Here is a 21,554-nt window from a genome sequence, read left to right as displayed (position 1 = left end):
GTGTGGCCAGTGGGTTTCCTCAGGTGCTGATAGCTGAGACAAAGGGTTGGGTTGGTGGGGAAGGCTGTAGGAGAAGATCTGGGTGATTCCCTGGAAATGGAGGCAGGAAAGAAGAGGCCACAGAATGTGGTCTGCTATGTGGCTGGGGATGAAACTGGGGAACTGGAATTGTGGAACAGGAGGGAGTGTGAAGGTTGCCTACAAGATTCCCTGTTTGGTATGCCCATTTAATGATTTTTCAATACTGAATCAGTCATGTACCTCTGATATAAACACTCCTGTGTCTTTATTTATACTGATTACTTTTATATATTTAAAATGAAACTGTGAACATTTTCGGAAGTCTTATTTTATCTGCATTTGTGAGGTATATTGGCTGCAAATTTTTGTTTCTCTGGTTGGATAGGATAATATCTGCTTCTTAAAATAAAATGATAATTTTCTATTTTCACAAGAAATTAAGTGGAGTTGGCTTTAGTTTTTCTTTTAAATGCTTGTACTTATTTTGTGTTTTAAAATTAAGATTTAAGATTAAATCATATGTATTTATGGAGAGTTGTGATACTTTAGTATTTCTGTGCAGTAATGATCAAATCAGTATAATTAGCATTTCTATTTTCTTAGCAATTCATCCTTTCTTTGTGTTGAGAATCCTTAAACTCCACTAGCTCTTTATAAAGCATGTAATAAACTACTGTAGGTACAGAATAAGAATAGATACTTCTTAAAGGAAGGTTTTCAAATAGGCAACAGCTTTGAGAAAGGAAGATCAACTTCATTAGCAGCCTTGGAAATGCAGTTTAAAACCATCATAAGATATAATCATCTCAAAAATGTTTATGACAAAAAAGGACAAAAATAACAGATGTTTGTGAGGATTTAGAGAATAAGTATCCTTCATTCACTGTTGTAGAAATTAGTAGAGACATTACAGAAATCAGTAAGGCAATTTTTCAAAAAAAAAAAAAAGAAAAGTAAAATTTTCATATTACCTAGCTATGTCCCATCTGAGCATATATCTTAAAGGAAAAATCACTAGTGCTTTATTTCCATGTCCATGTTGTAGCTGAAAGTTGTAGCTGTAGTCAGAAGATTTCCTGTGTTCTAGCCTACCGGCAATTGGGACAAATCTCTCCTACTTCTGTCCCTCAAGTAAACATAAAGAGGTTTATATTAATTATAACTGCATGGCCATGGCTCAAGCTTTTTGCTAGCTAGCTCTATATCTTAAATTAGCCCATAACTATTAATCTATGTATCGCCACATGTTTCGTGGCTTTACCTGCATCTCATTACATGTTGTTCCTTGGGCGGCTAGCTGGCGTCTACTCCTCCCCCCCCCACTTCTTCCTGTCTCTCTCTTCGAACTTCCTGCATGCCTCTAAGCTGCCTTGCCATAGGCCAAATGCCTTTATTTATCAACCAATCAGAGCAACACATATTCACAGCATACAAAAAGGTATCTCCCCATCATGTTATTGAGATACTCTTCACCATAACTAAGATATTTAATCCATATATATGCTCACCAATTAATGAATGATTAAATGAAATATGGCATATGCCCACAATGGGTAGTTCATAACAAGGATTGCTAGGTATAATGAGGAAAAGGATGGGTTTTTGTTAATGCTAAGGAAATAGATGTATAGGTTCCACATTTGTCCTGTGATGGCAATATTCTTGGATACCCAGTAATGAAAGTCTTGTTTTTTTTATATGGTCTTACTTAGTACCACCCTAGCAAAAGTAACTTATTTCAACCCTGTGCATATGAAAACTGAAGCTTTACTTTCAGCTTGCATTGGTGGGAAGTAGGTTCCTGGTCCCCCATACTCACATTATGTGTAGCTAGAATAGAATCTTATAGTCTAAAGCTTCATCTCTTGTTAAAATTATCTCCTAGTTTTCTAAGTAGTAAAACTTAGATTTCTTTCCCTTCATCTGTACCATAGACAATATTGAGCTATTAGTTCTTTGCTTACAACTCTGAGTTATACAAGGGGAGATAAGAATGCGTAAATAATTCATTATGAGCTTGGTGTTGAGATTTGGTGCTTTCTTTTCTATATTCTTCAGAATCTTCTTATATTTGTTTGTAGTATAGTTTCCAGCATTGTAGTTGTGCTTAATGGTGACATAGAGAAAAATGTATCTGGTGAATAGTTCTGGAAGCAGAAGTTTTGAATTAGTTTTTGTTAGCATCACTTTTATGATCGTTTCTCCTCAGCCTTGTAAATAGCTAATCAATTACCATTTTTCATCACACAAGGAGACAGATGATGTGCTCAGAGCAGAAGGCCTTGCAGGAGAACCTGATGCTGAGCACATGGTAGGAGATTAGGGCTCAGCTAAAAATGTGACAGTAGAAACTGGAGCACTGAGATGGAGCTTGTGAAGTTCTACAGAGAGGAGATCATGCTCTCCAGAATTATACCCATGTGTATATAAACGAGACTAGACGAAAGAGCCTGGGACATGCTACTTTTTAATACATGATGTACCCACCAATATTGTTTACCGTTTTTCTCCCCTCACTACTATGTAAGACACATGAGGGTAAGACATTTTGTCTGACTTGTTTACTAACATATCTCTGAAGCCTAGAATAGTGCCTGACATTTACTGGGTTCTCAATAAACATTTGTTGAAGGGTTGGCTTAGAATTTGTAGACCCTGTAGAAAGTATAACCTGGAAGAAAAATTTTGTTATTTGATGTCTCCCATATAATAACTAGAAAACTGATAATTAAAAAAAATTTAAATTATCTCTGGATAGGCGAGACAGTCTTTTAGCATGAACTGTTTAGGGGGCCCCCAGGTAGTGGGATCAGGACCTGTCCCTGGTGCATGAGTCGACTTTTCATAGCTTAGTGCCTATGGTGGGACACTTTGTACAGCCTTGGTGCAGGGAGGAGGGGCTTGGACCTGCCTCAACTGAATATACCAGGTTTTGCTGACTTCCCATGGGAGACTTTGCTTTGGAGAAGGTGGGAATGGGTGGGGTTGAGGAGGAAGGCTAGGGGTGGGAGGAGGGAGGTGAGGGGATCTGTGGTTGGTATGTAAAATGAATAGAACATATAATAATAATAATAATAATAATAATAATAATAATAATACCAATAACAATAACAATAATAAATTTAAATTCTAATGCCAGGGTTTTGGATCTCAACTTCTTGTCTGTGCAGCAGCCCAAGTCAATGTTCTCCTCTATGCTGTAATGCAAGAACAAAGGAATCAAATTGACAGGTAGACATCAGTCTACTTAGTAAATTATGAGTTTGCAAGTTGGACATGCTTAAGTACTGTGATCAATTACTCACTCTAACAACAGTGGGGCTAATTTGAGCACCAACCCTGTGGATTTATCTCATTAAAAGTCAATACCAGTAAACCAGAAGTTGTAGTCAAAGCATCATTGTCATCTATGAGTCCTCAGTCACTCTGGTTACTCTAGTGGCATTCCCTTTGAAATCTCAGTATTGTTATCTACTACAATCCCCAATGTAAAGGCAGGCCTGTGTATTCGCCAGGGGCAGGCTAGTTAAAGCAAGGGTGGTGGAATATAGCCCGAAGAAGAAAGAGTCAAGAAGCATCTTCCTATAACTTTTATTTGGGTCTTGCCTTCTTTTTTTATTTTCTTTTTATTTCCATTATTCTCCTCCAGGACAACATAGGTATTATGCTGGGCCCTCTCACTTGGTCCATGGATATGTCTGTGCATGTGTCAGAGGAACAGCATCAGAATAACCATCTCTGAATTTGTTTTATTTTTCTTTATTAAGAAATATTTTTATTCATTTTACATACCAACCACAGATCCCCTCTCTTCCCTCCTCCTGCCCTCACCACCTTCTCCCCCCAATTACCCCCTAGTCCATCTTCCGAAAAGGTAAGGCCTCCCATGTGGAGTCAGCAGAGCCTGGTACATTCAGTTGAGGCAGGTCTGAGCCCATTTTGTTATTTCAAATATATATACATATATCACTTTTAGTCCTATATTTCCCAAAGGGAATTTTTCCCCACTTGCCTTTCAGTGGTAGTTACAGTGCTCTTGAAACTTGTCAAGAACCAGGTAAAGAAAAGCAATACACAAAAGGGAGAGAGGACTAAAATGGACCTATCTCACTGAGAACATACTTGAGAATCAGATAAGAGGGCAAAAGAGCCTCTGAGAAACCAAATTCCACTAAAATGAAAGCCTATATAAGAGCTTCCTTCTACAGGAGAAATACATCCATTTCCAGATATATACTTTTTATTATCAGTTTTCTTTCAAATGTTCATTGATTTATAATACTTTTATTTTTTACTATACTTTCATCTACCTGCAAGCCAGGCATGGTGGGGCATGCCTGTAATCCCAACACTCAGGAGATAGCAGAAGGGCAATTGTGAGTTCAAGGCCACTCTAGGTTACTTAAAATGAGACCCTGTCACAAAAGAAGAAAGAAAGAGAGGGAAGAAGCAGGGAGGGGAGGAATAGAGGGAAAATAAGAGAAGGGAGGAGAGAAGAAAAGTAAAAGGTTTAAAACAAAGATGCTATTGAGGGTCACTGAGATGGCTCATTGGGTAGAGATGTTTGCCGTTAAATCTGACCCTAGATGACTTGAATTCAATTGCTAGATCTCCCATGGTGGAAGAAGAGAACAAACACCCTCAAGTTGTTCCGTGACTTACATGCGAATGCTGCAGTATATGTACAAACATAAACACACACAATAAATGAATGAAAACATTTAAATTATCATCAATATACTGTAGTTTCTATCCATGATATTATTTTACATAGGTATAAACATCACAGGAAGTTTATATTGATACACTTTACCATACCTATCATATTTATTTATTATATGTATGTGGTGTTCAGTGAAATGTACTAGCATGTCTTTTCCTCATATTCTATTTAGATTATTTGATTCTTTTTGGCTATTCAGTGCTGGGAATTCTTTTTATATTCAAGATACTAACCCTGTGATGAACACATGGGTTGAAAATATTTCTCACCCCTCAGTGTCTGTAATACACTTGTCTTTCAATAGGGTATGTCAAAGACCTTTATTAAAAAAATTAATATAATACAGTTTATCAAGTTATACTTTTATGGACTATGCCTTTGTGAATTGTCAGGACTAAGAAATCTTTTCTCATTACTGGAACCTGAGGACTTTTATCTTACCTTCTCTTAAATATTACAGTTTTGGGTTTTGAATTTAAGTTCATGATCTACTTCTAGACATTTTGGTATAAGGCGGGAGGTTCAGATCAAGTTTAAGTTTTATGCCCCAAATCACTCAATAGTTTCAAGACGATTTGTTGAAGAGGGTGCCTATCTCTACCCAATATTTTTAAATTTGTTGTTCAAAATCCTTTGAGCATATATGTATGAATTCACTTCTGTAGTCCATCTTCTAGTAATTGATTTAAATGTCCAAACTTCCTCTATTGTAATACTTTCTGGAATAGATATGAGCTTTCTTATAAAGTAGAATGAGTACTTACACTTCAGTTATTCTTCAGCCCATGCTTTTTTCATATACATTTTAGAGGAAGCTTATCTATGTCTGAAACAACACTCTCATGAGTTTTTTAATTTTATTTTTGAATATGTTTTAATGGAATCAAATTATCACTTTTCCCCTTCGCTTTTAATTTCTCCAATACCTATCTCCAGCCTCCGCAAACAATCCATCTATAAACCCCTCTCATGTCCCCCCACTGTCAAGTTGATAGTCTTGTTTTCTTTATTATCATTGCATATATGTGTGTGTGTGTGTGTGTGTGTGTGTGTGTGTCTATGTGTATGTACACAGATAAAACTTGCTGAGTTCGTTTTGTTATTATTGTGTATATGATCTCAATGCTGACTGCTCTGCCTTGGATAACAAGAGATTCATCCCTGGAAGGGGCGAATTCTCCTTTTCTCAGCAGTAATTTCTTGCACGTAGCTCTTTCTCTAGAGGTGGGACTCCATGACACTTTCCCCCTTTCCACATTAACTTGTCCATTAATATCGCCATTATGATGGTCTTTTCTAGGAGAAACTGTTTCACAACAGACTTTCTGGTATTCTGGCTCTGACAATCTTTCTGTCTCCTCTTCAACAATGTTGCCTGAGCCATGCATATATAAATAGCAGCTGTTGTGATGTAGATGTGTCTATTGGGGCTGGGTTTCCCACAGTCTGTTGGTCTCTGTATTGTGTTTAGTTGTGGGTTTTCTATGATGCTCTTCATTTACTGTAAAAAGAATCTTTATTTTATAATGAGGGATAGTACATATCTTATCTGTGGGTATAAGCATAAGATTTAGAATGTAGTAAGGACTTAGAATGGTCTATTAAAGTTATAGTAGACTTTTTTCTAAGATCTGTTATTACCTCACAAGTCCAGGGGACCTAACTAGGTTTCCAGTTCCAGGCATATTTTCCTTCCTGTTCAGTGGGCCTTAAGTCCAATTGGGCAGTGGTTAGTTGCCACCAACACATGAGTGCCACTTATTGCACTTTTGTGCATATCTTGCTATGATTCTAATTGTTGTGGGTCATAGGTGTTGTAGCTGAGTAGGACTATTTAATCTCTTTCTTCCTTTGGTAGCTCGCATAGTATATTCTAGAGCCATTAAAATTAGACTAAAAGAAAGAGAATTTCAGGTCATATTCAGCCCTAATGATTGATACCTGTGTCCTAAGTGTCTGGTGTCTTCACCAATAGGGGCCCATCCTCATCCCCTGAAAGGATAACAAGGGCTACGTTGATAATCTGTATTATTTTGGGACCACTCTGACCAACTGTTTGAAAGGAAATTTCTTGTGCCTGGTACTGTTTTTTTTAAATTAATTGATTGGTTAATTAATTTATTTTAGTGTATGGTTCTTGTTGGGAGTACTACCAGTACAAGTGGCTTAACTTCCTTTAAGGTACATACGTATACATACACTCATGTATTGTGTATAATTTTATGAATGTATAAATTAAGATTCCTTGAGTATTTATCAAACAAGCTTGGTGCTATTTGTCATTTGTCCCTCATTCTCATTCTGTATTGACCTTTTTCCCTCCTTCTAGTTGGAGCCACTTCATATCACCTATAATCCTGCCATTGTCTTCCTAAGACCCCCTTTGTGGTCCTTTAATATTTTCCTAGTTCCTGTGGTTATTCTGTGTTTTGTAGTCACATCTAAGGATTTGAATGTTTGGGTATTACCTCACTGAATATAATCTTTTCTAGGTCCATCCATTTGACTGAAAATTTCATTTCATTTTTCTTTACAGTTGAGTGGTATTCCATAGTGTATATACACCACATTTTCATTATTCATTAGTTTGTTGAAGGTCATTTAGTTTGTTTCCATTCTCTGGCTATTGTGAATACATTTAAAATGAACATTGATGAACAAGTGTTGGTTCAGTAGGATGTTGAGTCCTTTGGCCATTTGTCAAGGAGTGGTATAGCTGAATCATATAGTAGATGTATTTTTAGTTTTTTGAGGATTCTTCACATTGATTTTTAGAGTCTCTGCCCCAAGTTGCATTACCAACAACAGTAAATGAGCATTTCTTTTTCTCTTCAACCTCTTCAGTGTTTGTTGTCAGTTGTTTTGTTGATCTTGGCCATTCTGATTAGAGTGAGATGAAATATCAAAATTGTTTTAATTTACATTTTCCTAATTGATAAGGATAATGAATACTTTTAAAAGTATTTAGCCATTTTTATTTCTTCTCTTGAAAACTATATGTTAAGATCCCAAGACCATTTTTTAATCAGGTCATTTGTTTCTTTGATTTTGATTTTTGCATTCTTTGTTTATTCTGGATATTAATCCTCTGCCAGACATTCTCTCCAATTTTGTGGGTTTCTTTACTCAATTGTTTCCTTAGCTGCTCAGAAGCTCTTTAGTTTATGAAGTCCCGACTGTCCATTGTTGGCCTTAATTCCTTGGCACACGGATTCCTATTCAGAAAGTCCTTTCTGACAACTATATATCTTGTAGTGTCCTTCCTGTACTTTCTTCTATCACTTTCATTGTTCCATGTTTAAAATTGTGTTCTTTAATCCACTTGGACATAATTTTTGTACAGGATGATAGATATGGATTTAATTTCACACTTCTGCATGTGGGCGTCACATTTTCCCTGCACCATTTGTTGAAGTTGTTGGTTTTTTCCAGTATATATTCCTCCTTCTTTTTCAGATATTAGATGGCTGTAATTAGAAATACTCAGGGCTAGCTCTTCTATTTGATTCCATTGGTCTGCATAGCTGTTTTGAGGCTGGGATTATGTTGTTTTATATCTTGAAATCTGGAATAGCAATAGTATTCTTTTTGTTCACGATTGCTTTTTCTGTTGTGGGTCTTTTTGGTTCCTTAGGAATTTTAGTTTTTTTTTTCTGTAAAGAATGTTGTAGATATTTTTATTTGAATTACATTGAATCTATAAATTGCTTTTAGTTAGATGACCGTTTTCACAATATTTTCACAATATTAATTCTATCAATCCATGAAAACTGGATGTGTTTCCATTTTGGAATTGCTTCACTCAACCTAGATCAATTTGGGTAAATCTGACATTTTGAATTATACAATCCATGTACATGGTATGCTGCTTTATTTAGATCTTTGATTTTTATAAGCATTTTGTAGATTTCAATATATAGTGTACAGATTAATAATTAATTTTTGTTGGAACAAATATAAATTTTATTGTGGGGCTTTTTGTTACATGTATTGATTTTTTAAATATAAAACTATGATTGACTCTTCTATGGGGATTACATATCATATTACCTTGCCTGTATCTCTGTTTTTGTCTTTAATGTTGTTAATTCTAAGCCTTTTAAACCTTCAGATAATTATCAGAGCAAAGAATTGCTTCAGGCTAATACACTTACAGCACTTCCATATGAAAGTTGATAATGAAAGAGTGGGATACAATTTCATCACATTGAAATAAAACCTCCCCAAAACATCAGTGGTGTTTTTTTGTGAGCAAAGGGCATATACATTATGTTGTCTCCCAAACATTCGTGTATATAATTCAGGGTCTTGTACAAAGTCATTAAGGTCACCTTGTAGCTGAGTGTGATAGCACATGTATACTTTCATAATTTGAGAGGCAGAGAATAGGGTTAAAAGTTTGAGGGCAGCCTTGACTACATAATGAGATCCAGGCTGGCCTAGGCTATGCAAAGGGAACTTTTTGTTTTGTTTTGTTTTGTTTTTCGACACAGGATTTCTCTGTGTAGCTTTGGAGCCTATCTTGGAACTCACTCTGTAGAGCAGGCTGGCCTTGAACTCACAAAGATCCGCCTGCCTCTGCCTCCTGAGTCGTGGGACTAAAGGCATGTGCTACCACTGCCTGGTGAGAACTTTTCTTTAAAAAAAAATCAAGAAATATCAATCTTGTAAAAGAGTTGTTTATGCCTTAAGAACTCATACAACTGATGTTATAAATAGACTTATGGGAAAAACTGTTGTAACTATACAAAGTCTAGTTAATTAATACAAATGTATAATTATTTTACCTTTAAAATGAGAGCATAAGATTATTTTAGAAAAGTATCTATAAAACAAAATTGGACACAAATTCATCATAATTAATATAGGAAAGTATATAATCGAGCATCATGTGATTTCATTTCTCACAAGTATAGTGTACTTAGATTTTAGAGTGGGTTTGTTGAGAACAAGCTCATATACACAGAAATAGAAATGAATAAAGTATTCTACATTAATTTCAGCATAAAAGAGTTATATTCACACTTGTAGAAACACTCTTTACTTTAAAATGAATCAATACTGAATGCTTAGATGTAATTACAAGTATATTCTGTCTGTTTTGATCAGAAGCCCATCTCTACCATTTGCTAGAAGATATATACTTGGGAAACACATGAATCAGTGATAAATGAGCTGGCTTACCATTGGCCAGAATGATTGAGGAGGATGAGGTGATTGTTGCAATATTACAAAGGGGTAAGGGTTCTAGCATATCCTTTGTAGATGTACATCATGATATTTTTCTTTCTTTTTTTAAATTCATTTTATTTTTATGTGCATTGGTGTTTTGTCTGCATGTATGTCTGTGTGAGATGTTGGATCTTGGAATTACAGACAGTTGTTAGTTGCCATGTGAATGTGGGGAATTGAACCCAGGTCCTCAGGAAGAACAGTCAGTGCTCTTAACTGCGGAGCCATCTCTCCAGCCTCTTTCCTTTTTTCTTTCTTTTTTTTTTGTTCCTGTAGGTCATGGTTTTAAATTGCCTCTGCATCTTTCTCCTACAATGATTTGAATGTTGTCTGCACAGGATTAATATTGACATTTCCTGTACACATTTTGAATCTTTATTGACTTGTTCTGTTCCCCTGGGGTGGCATGGGATACAGGTCTTTCTTTAGGAACATTTGTTGTGAAGTTACTTCCTTTAGCCCTTCAGAAATCAAAGACTTCATCTGTTAAAGTTGACCAGTGACAGTACTATATAATAATGGAAAAGTAAACATTTGTTTGTGCTGTTTACTCTCACAATTTTCTCTCTCATTTTTTATGCCATTGATTGCTCTGCATGGCTGTTCTTATTTCTGAATATCCTTGTGGCTAGATAAGCAACAGAAAGAGTTGAAAAACTCTAATTACTACTTCCTTCCTAAAACTTCTTACTTCTCTGTTAAATCGTGAAATTCTGTTATCACTTTTGGTTTCAATTTATTTGATCTTTCAGCAATTGCTGACAAAGATGACTACATCATCCTTCCTGAAATACTCTCCTCTATAACGTTAAGGTACTACATCCTACATCCTGCTGTGTCTCTCCTTTTCTGACAACAATTGTTCTCTGGAACTTGGTTGTTCCCCTCTTTTCATGGCCTCTCATCATTGGGGTTGTCTAGGATTTAGTTGTGGCCTAATTTCTCCCCATCTGTCATCATGGACATAGATGATCTAAGTCAGGTTTCTAGCTTTTGTGTCATTTTTCTGTGATGATCCTTCAATTGATTGTTGTTCTTGTTTTCCAGACACCTGTGTCCCACTGCTCTCTCTCTCTCTCTCTCTCTCTCTCTCTCTCTCTCTCTCTCTCTCTCTCTCTCTCTCTCTCTCTCTGCTACATACCAGAAATTTACATAATTTGCTTTATCTTGGTCCTCTATTCCTCTTTTGACCTTGGTCAATCCTAATTGTGATGATGTTCTATTTATTTATTTTTCATCTAATTTCATTGGTCCAGTTACAGATCCAAATTCTTAATACTAAATTAAAAGATTAGTTTTCAATTTCTCTTTTTTCTGCCAGAATTCATGTTTAATCTGTCATCAGACATCTTCCACTTTACCTCAGGATATGTTTCTTTTCTTTTTTTATTAAGAAATTTTTTTTATTCATTTTACACACCAACCAAAGATTCCTCTCTCATCCCTCCTCCTGCTTGCCCCCAGCTTTTCTGTCCCTGAACCTTCCCTATCCCCTCCTCCGAAAGGGTAAGGCCTCTCATCAGAAGTGAGCATAGCCTGATACACTCAGTTGGGGCAGGACCAAGCCCCTTCCCCTACATCAAGGCTATGCAAGGCATCCCACCATAGGTAATGGGCTCCAAAAAGGAGGAGCCCTAGTCTATACTGAGATCACTAGTTTAAGCTAGCATCATCATTTACTTAAATTATATAACTCAAACTTCTTGATGCTTTCTTAGTTCTCATTTGTTCCACAAACAACCCCAAGACTAGGCTTTTTCTCTTCCTTCCTTCCTTCCTTCCTTCCTTCCTTCCTTCCTTCCTTCCTTCCTTCCTTCCTTCCTTCCTTTCTTTCCTTCTGAATACCAAACCAAATTTTATTAATACTATGGAGCAGACAATATAAGAAAGAGGCTCCATGTATGTAACACGTGGAAACCTTATACAATTTAAAGGGCTGGTGAAATGCCTCATTAGGTAGTGGGCTGGCTATGTAAGACTGATGACCTGAAACTGATCCCTGAACCCAGGCTGGGTTCATCAATACAAGATGAATCATGGTTCAACTCATTTAATGCTGCAAAATTGTCTCTCTAGAGCCAGAGACATTACCCTACATCTCTTTCACTGGTCCACTGAGTTCTAGCTTCATCTTTCCTCTCCATACCATCTTACCTTAAATAGTACATCCTTGGAGGCTTTTCTTGATTCTCACCCTATCAATATTTTTCTTTTAACAACTACTCTTCTCAATCTATTCCATTATTTTGTTTTATGTTCTTCTTTGTTATTATAGTACCTGGTAACATTTAACTATACTTTGGGACTGAAAAATATTTAAAAAGTGGATGTGATAAATTAAGGGATAGCAAATGTAACCATGTATTTTTGAGAAAGAATCTTTCTTTGTTACTCTAAATTCATTATTTGGAGACTACATAAATGCTCATGGTTAATGATGGCTGGATAGGCTACACTAATGACTCAGGAAATACTGATATTTTACTCATAGGATTTTTCAAGTCAAAGAGTATATTAATCTTGATATATTAAACATATAAAAATTGCTTTGGTTAAAGAGGTATTAAGGATCAGTCATGAGACTGTGAAGTCAATGTTTTCCCTTATAACTTCTTTAGAGACTGTTAAGACTCCGCTTGGAGTCCTAAAACTCTAAAACATTGCTTCATCTATTGCATTCATGATTTAATAAAACTGAATGCATGATCACTATACTGGATTCTACTTGTGTGGCTCATACACAGACTAACAATAATGAATACCAGAGATGCTATATAATTTGACCCCATATACTTGCATAGCCTGAGAACATGCCCTGTGGAGAAAGTTATTAGACTAAGTCGTTGCTCATTTTGCCAAGAACAGGAACTTGTGGCCTTGACGTCAAAGGTTAAATCAGAGCATCTATTGTAAAGCCAGGGGAAATTATCCTTGAAATGAATGGATGATACCCTAACTCTAAATCACTATTAGTTAAGGAAAGGTTCAGTGGTGAAGGTCACCAAATAATTGTTGTGTATAACGGATGATCATGTTCCTCTCTTTCTTAATAAATCATTGATGTTTTTAACAGATGATGATTCTGCAGTATTTAGAACATGAACTATTGGAAGTGGACTAATTCAAGTGACATGTTTATCTGAACAGCCTCATTAATCATTAATTATAAGGTCAGACATATTTGTGTTTGTAATGTCCGTCTTTTCTAACAATTGGTAGTAATAAAATCTATGTCTCTGATTGCTCCCACTTTATCATTAAGCAAGGAATAAAATCTGAAATCCTTAGGGCTGGGGATATAGGTCCATGGTACGCAGCTTGCCTAGAATGTACAAAGCCTTGTGTTTGCTTAGCAACACTAAAATATATAAAAATGAAGAGGTTAGATTAAAAGTAAAAGTAAGATTATTTCCAGGGATCAGGAAAATATTCAGTAAGAAGCATCATTTAGAGAGACTGAAAAAAATAAGACTGGTTATCTTCCTATGGGACCAATTAAATGGGGATCCTAACCAAGTGAGAAAGTCAGATTCAATAAACTGCTGAAAAATGAACCAAGGTTTATTGGAAATGCTGAATATATACTCTATGAAGACATAAATATAAGCACTTGAGTCATTTTCAGGCCAGAGTCTGACAAATGGAGCATAGTTCAATTGCATTAGGAAGTCTTTGTTTAAAGGACTAGTTTTCAACTCACTGAAGAACCTTCAAGGTGTGCTATGTAGTCAGGCTCCACTGCCTGAAGGTCTATACTGTGTTCTCTCTAGGCCCTGATATCTTTTGTTATCAGATCTCAGAATACTGTTCTTGGGTATCTGGTGACAATGACATAAGTCTTCCTTACCTACCACCCCCCAGATTGGTGTACTAATCATGTTTCCACAAACAGGACTGAATTAGGTATAACTTCAGTCTGATTTCAAAAAAGAAGATTCAGTGTAGCTATGCACTCTTGTCCCCACCCACTCTGGAAACCAAGCACAGATGTCCACAGGAGGCACAGCATGTAGACAGGCAATGATGCTATCTTCAAAATTTCCAGTTAAATTCAGGAAGAGGTCTTCTGGTATGTTCAGAAAGGTACAGAATAAATTACTTTAAACATCTAATCATTTTTATATCTTTCTGAAGCATGTTTCTGTTAGTATGCTTTTAAGGTTTCTAATTTCATCCTTGCCATTTTTGTTGTTTTATTAAACATCTTTATTAAAATATAATTGACATACCACACAAACACAATTATAAATTTTTTTAAAGAACACTCAGGTATACAACCATCACTATGATCTTGTTTTCCTCATTCCCAAGACCCACTCCTCTTTTGGCAGTCACTTTCCATTACCTCCCCCTCCTCAGAGGTATTTCTGTCTATATAAATTTCTGTCATCTGTACATCTTCCTCTTTTTAGATATATTCCTTTTTCTGAAAGTTTTTCTCACATGTTAGAATCTCACTTTTTAAATCACCTTTTCATATTTGGATTCTTTCAATTGATTTACTATGGAAACATGTCTTTTTTTTCACCTAGCCCTCTTATGTCATTACTTAGGGTCTCCCTGAAAGGCATTATAAGGCAGTGTGTAGATTGAATGACACATCCTCCATAATCTCTGTTTAGGTAGATTTAGGAGGTGTTCTGTATTTCTCTGAACATTTGAATACTTGGTCCCCAGATGACAGTCCTTTCTGGGTAAGTTTGGGAATTGTGGCCTTGCTGGAGAAAATATGTCACTGGGGCAGACTTTGAGATTTTAAAGCCTCAGACCATTCCCATTGTAGTCTCTGTGCTTTCTTCTGGTGGTTCCTCTTGTGAGCTCCTAGCTTACTACACCAGCCACTATGCCTGGGGCTGTCCTGCCATGACAGATTCATCCCTCTGGAACCTTAAGTCCAAATAAATGCTTCTTTCTATAAGTTGCCTTGGTTATGGTGTTTTATTACAGCAATAGAAAAGTAACTAAGATAGGGAGATATTAAAAGTATGATGTTTGGAGTCAGATGAACATATTATAGTCTCAACTTTCACTTACAAGTTTTGATTCTCTGGTAAGTTATTTTGCCACTCTATAGTTTGGTTCCCTTGTGTATTGAATGGAAGTGGTAATAGTACCAACTTCAAGAGTTACCAGCAACACTAACAACTGGATAAGTGGGAAAACACATAACTAGTGCCTGAAATATATTAATTGTTTAATGACAATTTTAAATATTTACTTATTCCCCCCTCTCTCTCTTTCTGGTATGTTCAGAAAGGTACAGAATAAATTACTTTAATCATCTAATCATTTTATATCTTTCTGAAGCATGTTTCTGTTAGTATGCTTTTAAGGTTTCTAATTTGTGTGTGTGTGTGTGTGTGTGTGTGTGTGTGTGTGTGTGTGTGTGTGTGATTGTAATCTCTGGATATGATAAATCTATGGTTGTCAGAAGAAAGCTCGAAGAGTCAGATCTCTCCTGCCACCTTATGGGATCTGAGGATGGAACTCAGATCATCAAGTCTTCATAAAAGCACATGTACCTACTGAGTAATCTCACTAGCCTCTTAATGGTAATTTTTGTAATGTCTTCATCTATAGAATGTAGCTTTTCTTGAATGACAACACAGTCATGGTGGGTTCTCTATTGCTTAGTCATTTTAAATAAGAAAAACATTGGAGACTGTGAATTATGGCATGCATATTTGAATTTCTTGTAAGTCATTGCCTTGACTTTTGCACTTGGAGTGTACAAAGTCCCAGAGAACATAAAATTTTCCCTTGAGGAAAGAGACTTTTTGAGAGCCATATTATGGTATACACATTCTCTGTTCACCATTAGAATCCAGTAATAGGAATGGCAGGAACAGAAGGGAGCTATTCCTTTGAGACAGTTTGTTTCTGTGCTCCAAAACTCTGTAAGAAAGAATAGTAAGGCATTCAAAATGAGACTTCACCCCCTTCAGAAAATGACACCACATGGAATGCTGAATACATCTCTCTCTGCATGAGATGATATTAGTGGCCTAGAAATAGAACTCAGAAAAATGAAGCACACAGTCATAAATAGACAACTGATGGCTTGGAAGTGCAAGGAGGGGATTGAATCTGGAAAATGTTCTTTTAATTTTAACAGTTTTTCAAAGCAGAGCCACCAACGAACTTAGAAAAAGGACTAATTAGAACAGAGGGCCAGAGGGTTGAGTAGACATTGTGTGTGTGTGTGTGTGTGTGTGTGTGTGTGTGTGTGTGTGTGTGTGTGTGTGTGTGTGTAAACCCCTAGCCAGTCCTGCTCTGTGTGATTAGATGCTTTGGAAGAGTGTATATACCAGTTGGAACCATGCTCCTAGAATTAGACAGTAGAGGAGGCAGACACTAGAAGACAACATCTAATAGAGTTTTTTTTTTTTTTTTAGGATAACTGTCTGTTATTTCTCTAGCTCTTTTGACACAGATCATGGAATTGGATTTGTTGTGGAATGTTACAAAGGACTAATCTGAGGTGCTGACCAAAATGCAGTACTGGAAGTTCAGAGCATTATGACAATGTAGTTTAGTGTAAGGACAGAGGCCTGTAGTTAGACCCTCCTTCAATTAGGTCCTTTCCCCACAAGTGTTTAATTATATGATATATATGATGCCAGCGTTAGACTTTTAATGCAAAACAAAATTAAGGATAGTTCCTGTCCTTCTTGAAGTCTGCAGGCTAGTTTAAGAAATGAGCAAAAATATGGTAAATATAAATTGTGAGGATTGTCATGGAAGAACTAATAACAAGGCTTCAGAATAGGGTGAATGAAGAGTATATAATTTAGTAGTATGTAACACCTACTATCTGCCCCTACAAATGATAACAGTAGTATTGTGATTATTTTCTTATTTAAATAGGTAATGTCTATATAGGTTGTGGGTTGATTCTTGGCACCTAGCATGACCATTGCTGCTGTTGTTATGACACTGAGCAAAACATCTTGTTTTCCTTTAACCACACTTCTAAAATGCTATGCTGATCACTTGTTGTTTTGGTTATCTGATTTTCAGATAGAGAAGCTGAGGTTTTGAGTTACTGTTACCATAGTCTTATAGGATAGAACTGGAAGAACACATGCCTGAGGGCCTAACAAAGGGTTACCATTAGCAATATGAAGAGCATATGTATTCGCAGGTGATACTAATGCAAAGTCCTAGAAAGGCAATCTGAGCTCAGTATTTCCCTCCTCACCTTTCAGCATATCTCAGTTTATCAGTGGGTATTTTCTTGTCCAAGTTCAATCAACACTGCCTCTACTTATGTAAATGTATTCTCAGAGGAACTGCTGTATTTAATTACAGTGATGTATGAGTGCAAATCCTGACTTACAATGTAGCTTAACTAGGCTCACTCTCCTGTCTTTCCTACTACCCACTATTGGCTTTAGGTACCAAATAATCCTGGAGTAGGTATAGTTGTATAATCATATGGGCATAAATATTTATTCTCCTCAACACATTCGTCCAAACGAAGACCTTACAAACTTACTTTTATTTTTTGTATTTCAATTGAGGGGGGCTAGTCAGTAAAAATAAATAAAAAAAGTCAGTCACAGTGATGGAGTACAACTAAGTGGGCAACTGCTTGTAAGAAAGAATTAACGTGTGGGATTTATAGTAGACTGGGAGTTTACTATGCATCAACATTTTAAAAGTCACATACTGCTGTAGGATTTTCATGCTCTATTATCTTCTGTGAAATAAGGCTAATGCTATTAATTCACTCTACAAGATTATAGAAAGGATTAAACAAATTAATAAGTAAGAGGGTCTTAGAGAAGTACTTAGCACAGTCTAAGCATTCAGAAAGTATCACTGTTTCAACAGAAGATTAAACAAGTACTTGTTACAATTTTTCATCTAGATTGAAATGCTAACAATGTCTACTGTAGTTGGTACTGCCTAGCACAATTAAGAACTGAATGTGCTTTCTGTCTGTTTGCACATTCTCTTTCTTGAATTAATTTTTATTCTTTGAATATTTTGTACATATATACAATAAAATATGACCATATATACCCTCACTCCACATTTCTACCCTTCAGCTCTCCCCATGACTGCAAAATGTCTCCCTCCTGATTCATATCTTCCTCCTTGTCCTTCTTCCTCATCCTTTGTCATTTCCTGGTAACTCACAAAGTCTATGAAGTACTACCCATATATATGTAGGTGTAGGACAACCTACTGGAGCATAAGGAATCTTACAGTGGCAATAAATCAAAAAAGGAATAACTCTTCTTTCAGCAGCCATCAACTGACAATAGTGTCTCAGTAAGAACTGAGGTCTGGAGACCATCTCCTCCATTAATGTAGAAATTTTGGTTGGCTTGATCTTGTGTAGGTCTTGTGCAAATAACCACAGCTGATGTGAGTTCCTGTGTACAATGACATTGTCATGTTCAGAAGAGAGTATTTCACAGTACTCATCCTCATCCCACCAACTCTTGCATTGTTTCCACCCCCTCTTCCTTGGTGCTCACTGAGCTTTAGTGGGGAGTGGAAGGTGATAAAGATGGCCTGTTTAGAGCTGAGCAATTAAGTCTTGGCTTCTTAGGCCATTGTCCAGCTATAAGTCTCTGCATTAAATGCTGCCCACTGCAAAAAGAAGACTGTCTGTACAAGGTTGAGGGCAGCCCTTGTCTATGAGTATAAACATAAATATTTAGAAAGCAAATTGACAACAGTTTTTGGCGATGCATAGACATGCATATTTTTGTGCCATTAAAAGTTTCCTGTTGTTAGTTTTTTCAATTGTAATAAAATATGCAAAACAAAGTTTTGCATTTTAGCCATTTTCAAGTGACCAGTTGAATGGTATTTGGTCTATCCTTACTGTTACACTATCAAGCTCCTTACATGTCTGAAAAATCTTCTTATTGCTCAGTTGAAACTCTGAGCACATTAAATAATAATCTCTCATGATCCCCTTCCAAATCCAATAGAAATCATTGTTTTACTTTGGACAAAAATCACTCACAAAAATGCTATAAACATTTAATATATATAACTTTATAAGTATATGTTTATGAAACTATTACTATAATCAGTGCCATAATCTTATCCCTTTTCTTTAAATGTATTTTTTCACACTATTTTTATTTCTTCAATTTATTATTTGAGAGTAAGAACACTTAACATGATTTATCCTCAGAGCAAAATACTAAGTATAAAATGCAGTATTATTTATTATAGGAAATATGTTGTACACAGAACCCTAAGACTTAATCATTTTGAATTATTGAAAATTTGCTCCCTTCAGGTAATACCTCCTGTTCATCCTTTTGCTGTGGAATGTCATTCTGTATACTGTGATTATGTGTTGCTCTGATTGGTTGATAAATAAAGCTATTTGGCCAATGGTGAGGCAGAATAAGTTTAGGTGGGACATTCCAACTAGAGAGCAGAAGGAAAAAGGCAGAGCTGTGTGACCCTGCTAGCTGCCGCCAGAAGAAGCAAGTTGTAAAGTACCAGTAAGCCACAAACCACGTGGCAAACTATACATTTATAGAAATGGGTTAATTTAAGATATAAGAGCTAGATAGTGGGAAGCCTGAGCCATTAGGCCATATAGTTTGAAAACAATATAAGCCTCTGTGTGTTTATTTGGGTCTGAGCAGCTTCAGGACTGGGCAGGACACAGGAAAACTTCCAGCTACATCTTTTTACCATGATTTCTTTTTTTTTTTTAAAATTCATTTTACATACCAACCACAGATCCCTCTCTCATCCCACAACCTGCTACCCCCTGCCTCCCCTCCCTGACCCACCTCACATCCCCTCCCACAGGGGGGACAGCTAAGCCTGGTACATTCAGTTGAGGCAGGACCACACCCCTCCCCCCTGCATCTGAGCAAGGTGTCCCACCATAGGTAATGGGATTCAGAATGACAGCTCTTGCACTAGGGATAGATCCTGATCCCACTGCTAGGGATCCCTCAAACAGATCAAGCTACACAACTGTCTCACACATGCAGAGGACCTAGTCCAGTCCCATGCAGATTCCAAAGTTGTTGGTCTAAAGTTCCTGAGTTCCTATATGAGCTTGGTTCAGTTATCTCTGTAGCTTTCTCCATCATGATCTTGACCACCCTTTCTCATGTAATCCCCCTTCCCTCTCTTAGACTGGAATCCTGGAGCTTGGCCTGGTGCTTGGTTGTGGATCTCTGCATCTGCTTCCATCCATTACTGGATGAAGGCTCTGTGATGACAGTTAGGGTATTCACCAATCTGATTACCAGGGTAAGCCAGTGCAGGTACCCTCACCACTATTGCTAGTAGTCTAATCTGGGGTCATCCTTGTGGATTTCTGAGGATTTCCTAAGCACCAGATTTCTTCCTAACCCCATAATGTCTCCCTCTATCAAGATAACTTTCATTGCTCTCCCTCTCTGTCCCTCCCCCAGCTTGACCATCCCATTCCCTTATGTTCTCATCCCCCATCACCTACCCTCTATTGTACCCCCGCATCCCCAGTTACTCATTGGGATCTCCTCTGTTTCCCCTTCCCAAGGTGATCCACACATCTGCTAAGGGTTCTCCTTGTTTCCTAGCCTCTCTGGAGCTGTGGGTTGTAGTCTGATTATCCTTTCCTTTACATCCAGTATCCACTTATGAGTGAGTACATACCATGCTTGTCTTGCTGAGTCTGGGTTACCTCACTCATGTTGATATTTTCTAGTTCTATTTATTTGCCTACAAATTTCATGATGTCATTTCTTGTTACAGCTGAATAATACTCCATTGTGTATATGTACCACATTTTCTTTATCCATTCTTTGGTTGATGGGCATCTAGGTTGCTTCCAGGTTCTGGATATTACAAATAATGCTGCTATGAACATAGTTGAGCAAATGTTGTTGTGGTATGATTGAGTATCCTTTGGGTATATGCCCAAGAGTGGTATCATTGGGCCTTTGAGGTAAATTGATTCCCAATATTCTGACAAACAGCTGTACTGATTTCCAAAGTGGCTGTACAAGTTTGCACTCCCACCAACAGTGGGGGAGTGTTCCTTTTGCTCCACATCCTCTCCAACATAAGCTGTCATCAGTGTTTTTGATCTTAACCATTCTGACAGGTGTAAGATGGTATCTTGGGGTAATTTTGATTTGCATTTCCCTGATGACTAAGGATGTTGAGCAATTGCTTAAATGTTTTTTTGACCATTTGGGATTCCTCTGTTGAGAATTCTCTGTTTAAATCCGTAGGTCATTTTTTAATTGGATTGTTTGGTATTTTGCTGTCTAGCTTCTTGAGTTCTTTATATATTTTGGAGATCATCCCTTTGTCAGATGTGGGGTTGGTGAAGATCCTTTTCCGTTCTGTAGGCTGTCATTTTGTCTTATTGACATGTCCTTTGCCTTACAGAAGCTTCTGTTTCAGGAGGTCCTATTATTTAATTGTTGCTCTCAGTGTCTGTGCTACTGGTGTTATATTTAGGAAGTGTTCTTCTGTGCCAATTGCCATGACTTCTGCACTTGCCCTTTTATTCTCTGCTCCTATGATTTCAATATTTTATATTAATCATTGAATTGTTATCATAAACCATTTGTCTTCTGTATCTAACGTA

At 36.8% G+C, this 21,554-nt stretch overlaps 1 protein-coding gene across 6 annotated transcripts in view; it reads left to right on the top strand.

Annotated features, from left to right (window-relative positions):
• Rtl4 (retrotransposon Gag like 4) overlaps positions 1 to 21,554 on the top strand; it is a 351,939-nt gene that overhangs the window by 125,266 nt on the left and 205,119 nt on the right. The window contains exon 5 of one of the 6 annotated variants that reach the window (XM_076561641.1): positions 13,050 to 13,146. The exons of the other annotated variants lie outside the window; for them this stretch is intronic. The gene's annotated coding sequence lies outside the window, so the exon portion shown is untranslated. The remainder of the gene's footprint in view (positions 1 to 13,049; positions 13,147 to 21,554) is intronic. 6 annotated transcript variants of the gene reach the window in all.

Source organism: Peromyscus maniculatus, chromosome X (assembly GCF_049852395.1).
Source record: "Peromyscus maniculatus bairdii isolate BWxNUB_F1_BW_parent chromosome X, HU_Pman_BW_mat_3.1, whole genome shotgun sequence".
NCBI lineage: Eukaryota > Metazoa > Chordata > Mammalia > Rodentia > Cricetidae > Peromyscus > Peromyscus maniculatus.
This window is presented reverse-complemented; position numbering and strand designations above follow the sequence as displayed.